Genomic DNA, 5,000 nt, shown 5'->3' on the forward strand with positions numbered 1-5,000 from the left:
ATCAGAAATTATTTTCAAAAAAATCCATCATATCCGGAGATGTTCCAAGAGAATGGAAGCTAGCTAACGTCACTCCAATATTCAAAAAAGGTGACAAAAAGAAACCAATTAACTACAGGCTTATAACCTTGACTTCAATCGTAGGAAAAATGATGGAAACTATCATCAGAGATGCTATCGAACATCATTTAGAAAGTAACTGTTTGATAAATGATAGCCAGCATGGATTTAGACGGAAACGTTCTTGCGTGACTAATTTACTCGAATTCTACAACACAGTCATCTCGAGTTAAGGCAAAAGAAACACTATAGATTTAATATATTTAGACTGTAAAAGCCTTTGATACCGTCCCCCACGAAAGACTACTTACTAAAAGTACAGAGCTACAAAACTGATTCCAAATATGAAAAATAAATCATACGAAAATCGACTAAAACATATGAATTCGTTTTCCCTAAAAAAGTGTGGACTCAGAGGTGACTTGATACAGGTATTTAAGATTCTAAAGGGGATTGACAACATCAAAAGTGACAAAATTCTTACAATGGATGAGAATCCGACAAGAAATAATGGTCTCAAACGGTGCGCATCCTACTACCTGGCATCCTATTTGTGTAAGCGTGTTAGTAAGTTTAGTTAACATGGCCTCGTACTTTGTGGCTCGAGGCAAAACAGCCCCATCCAAAAAACAAAGAATTAGTTCTCTAGCCAATCGTTTGACGATAACCATTGAGCCACGAACGATTATCGCACCAAGCAAAGCGTAACTTTTCGCCGGATATGACTGCCAAAATTCCGATAGTAGCCGCCGTCGCTACAAAAAAAAAAAAAAAAAAAAAAAAAAAAAAAAAAAAAAAAAAAAAAAAAAAAAAAAAAAAAAAAAAAAAAAAAAAAAAAAAAAAAAAATCCATACCACAGCCAGGGGAGCAGTGTGGGGTGTCAACACTACTGAAATAAATAAGATAACGGCAACCAGAATGAAGGGGGGGTAAGTTCCACCTGGTATGGAAGGGAAGGGCACATGTAGTAAAGGGTCATCAGTTATGGGTCACTACCAAATCTCCAAGTACCAAGGTGAACACAACAGCCTGGCTTTAGCCAAAATACGTTGACAGCCACTATGCAAAATCAATATGGGCAGAGACAATACAGGAATCGACGTCGGAGCGAGTCATCTCCCCGCTACTCATCTTCAAAACCCCAAAGTGTTGGCACACCATTCCCGGACTGGGCCCAAGATCCATTTCAGTGTTTCTAAAAAATGTAAACATAAGAGCTCACAACCGGCGATTATTCCTCTTCTACATTCAGGCGGTGATAACCCTATACAGGGCAACTATGCCCAAAGTTCCTTCCCAACGAGCCTGTGGATCGTTGTCAGCTCTTGTGGGGCTGCGGGTCAAATCTCTAGAAACAATTGCGATTACAAAGAGGGGGGGGGGGCAATGACGGGTACCTTCATATGATGGACCTGTAACTTGGATAGTGGATCTGTCCATTTTCAAACCCCACAACCCCCCCTCACCTCCATAAAGATATGCAGACCCGAGGGGTTGGCAATCGGTGTCCGGAGTGAGCCCAAGACCTCTATCAACAATTGTATTTGCCCACATGGAGCAGACTACTTTCCTCCCACTACCATTTTCAGCCAGCAACAGGTCCACGTTTCTTTTCCAGAGATATGTGGGGGGGGGGACGAAGATCACCATATACTGTGGGTCTGCGGACTTACAAAGGAGAAGCATACCGACAGGAGACCTTTTGGACCATAACTAGGTCTGATGCTAAGAATAGACGCAGTAAGAAATAAATACACACACGGAACAAACAATTGGCAGGCATAACAGCATGTTATTTGACTGTTTATCTAAATGATTCTTAAATTTCGAACCGGACTATACTGCCCCTCTGCACTGACTACACGGTTGGCGAAGTTGTTTCTATCCACTTCCAAATTAAATCGTCCTAACAGCCTGAAACCATTATTCCTCGCGTGATTCATATTCAGCGTGAACATTACATCATTTTTTCATATCAATTCTATTTAAAAAAGCACAGGAAAATATTAAAGGTCGTGGTGTAACTGCTTCCACGGGTTTCACCAGCGCCGACAATTGAGAGTTCGTTTGAGTAAAAAACGACTTCGGTTACAATAATCTATTTTTCAAATTACAAATATCAAATTATCTTTCCGTCTTATACAGTATGGCAAAGCTGAATGATTAACTAAGATGGTAAACCTATACAAATATTTGACAATCCGTTAAGTTCTTTGAGAAGTTAAATTTATGTACACGAAATCGTATTCTTGTTCAAATGGAGGTTGGAGGAAAGGCGTAGGAGGAAATATTTCCCAGTGTGACCCTTCAGTTCCGAGACACAAACTGATAATGTCATTTAGATTATGCCAGTAGGATATCCTGCCCATCCTTTTCCTACAACGTGTAACGCCGGGGAAAATCTTGGTTTAAACAAGTCTCAGATTACTTAAATATTATATTATATACCGCATTAGTGAAATATAGAATATTTTTAAACTCACAATCGCAGGGCGAATTTAATATAAATATTGGCAAACTGGCAATCCATTCTACCAATATTTTGGCAAATAATGTTCTTTGGTGATGTCATTTCATTGCCACACCCGAGCGCCACGTCACACACACGACTCGCGTGATTCGGCCTACGTTTGTGAATACTTTAGATCACGTGTTCCACTCGTGATCGACAGTAACTACCCTCCCGAATGAGAGCTTTCTGGCTTGCATTTCCGGATGTATGGAAAAATACTGTGACCTTTCATACACACACACACACATTACATGAATTTAAGGCTAAGTACGATAAATTGGAGAGGAAGAAACGGGACCCTACGAGTAGCGTTACACCTTTCCCTGTTAACCAGCGTTTCTCAACCTTTTTACCCTTGCGTAAATTAAATTGCATGTCTCAAGTAACCCTGCGAAAAAACATATACCACATCTTTCTCGTTTTATTTTCATCGTCTTAATAGGTTAGATGGAATGATGTCTATATTACATTATTACAATAACCAAGAATATGTCGTTCGTGTTTAATTATATTACGTATATGAAATTAAAAAATCAAAAGTGTATTAGCTTATCTCACTTGTTCTCGCGGAACCCTTAGGGACCTTTTAAGGAACCGTAGGGTTTCGGGGATTCCTGGTTAGGAAACGCTGCTCTATAGTATAATTAAATCAAACGAACACACCTGCTCATTGGTAACAATGTTAACACACACTGCAAAAAACGTTTTCACGCCATACGTATGATCTCTGTGCCACTGCATAGCAGTCAATAACACTAGCCAGCCCTCCGTGCGTGTCTGTTCATATCATGCAAGCTAATGCTGCCCGTTCTAGATTAAAAAATATCCTCGAATTTGAAGCGATGTGTTAAAACCACTAGCACAATGATGAAGTACCTATGTTAACATGTTTAGCACTGAAATAAGCAATTAAATAATAAAACCAAATCATATAATTTTTCATTACAAAGTATAACCAAATGTAACAAAATAAAAAATAAATCAATCAAGTAAATTAAATATATATCAAATAATTAAAATTAAATTAAATATATAAATAAATTAATCAAATAAAATTAAATCAATCAAATAAATAATAAATTATAGATATATCAAAATAAAAAAATGTAATCAATAAAATAAATCCAATAAAATAAACTAAATAAAATAAATTAAAAAATAAAATTACATAAATAAGTCAAATAAATTAAATAATGATGTAATATAAAGAAAAGTGCGGTGCCTCTTTCCATTAAATCGACAAACGACATCCCGAATACAAACTGGTTCAAACACAACACAACGCCATCCCCCCCCCCCCCAAAAAAAAAAAAAAAATAAGGACCCAAAAAATAAATGCCTGGGTTTATTTTCAATCGAACAAGATCAAGGAAACTCAAGAAAAAATAAAAACAATAAAATATACATATATACCCAAATACAATAGATAAAATCAAATAAACTAAAAATGTTCACTGATACCCACACACTGTCCCCCTGTCATTTTATGACTGATATGATCCAATACGTTTCAAAGGTTCAATAATAATGATAAATTACTAGTGTAATACTATATATATATATATATATATATATATATATATATATGCATATATATAATATATATATATATATATAATATGCATATATATATATATATATATAATATGCATATATATATAATATGCATATATATATATATATGCATATATGTATATATATATACATATATATGCATATATATATGCATATATATATGCATATATATATGCATATGTATATATGCATATGTATATATATGCAGATGTATATATGCATATGTATATATATGTATATATATGCATATGTATATGCATATATATATATGCATATATATATATATATAAATATATATATATAATATTATATGAATATATATATATATGCATATATATATATATGCATATATATATATAATATATACATGCATATACATATATATATATATGCATATATATATATAATATATATATGCATATATATATAATATATATATGCATATATATATATAATATATATATGCATATATATATATATAATATATATATGCATATATATATATATATATATATATGTATGCATATATATATCGACTTTCAATTTGTAACTTTCCATTACTTATACAGCAAGTTTAAATAAAACATATATGTTTGACTACTTAAAATTTAATTATATTCTCCATGGCACTAGTAATACACAAACAATAAAATATAAATTATTAATCATGATAAATAACAATTGGCTCCACGATCACTTGAGTCACAAGAATGGTGAACGGACAATACTCCAACGGACAAAACCCCATCCGGTAGTTTAGCTTCGCTTCGCTTAGCTTAGCTTAGCTTAGGTTAAGTCCTCCACCCACCCACCCCAATTTTCCTATTGAGGTTTTGTCTGCAATGCAGATTGG

At 34.0% G+C, this 5,000-nt stretch overlaps 1 protein-coding gene across 1 annotated transcript in view; it reads right to left on the bottom strand.

The window, feature by feature from the left end:
• Window positions 1-5,000, bottom strand: part of LOC143034366 (uncharacterized) — a 30,653-nt gene that overhangs the window by 25,295 nt on the left and 358 nt on the right. The window lies entirely within an intron of this gene.

The sequence above is a fragment of the Oratosquilla oratoria genome, chromosome 17 (assembly GCF_046742065.1).
Source record: "Oratosquilla oratoria isolate Oo_2021 chromosome 17, ASM4674206v1, whole genome shotgun sequence".
Taxonomy (NCBI): Eukaryota; Metazoa; Arthropoda; class Malacostraca; order Stomatopoda; family Squillidae; genus Oratosquilla; species Oratosquilla oratoria.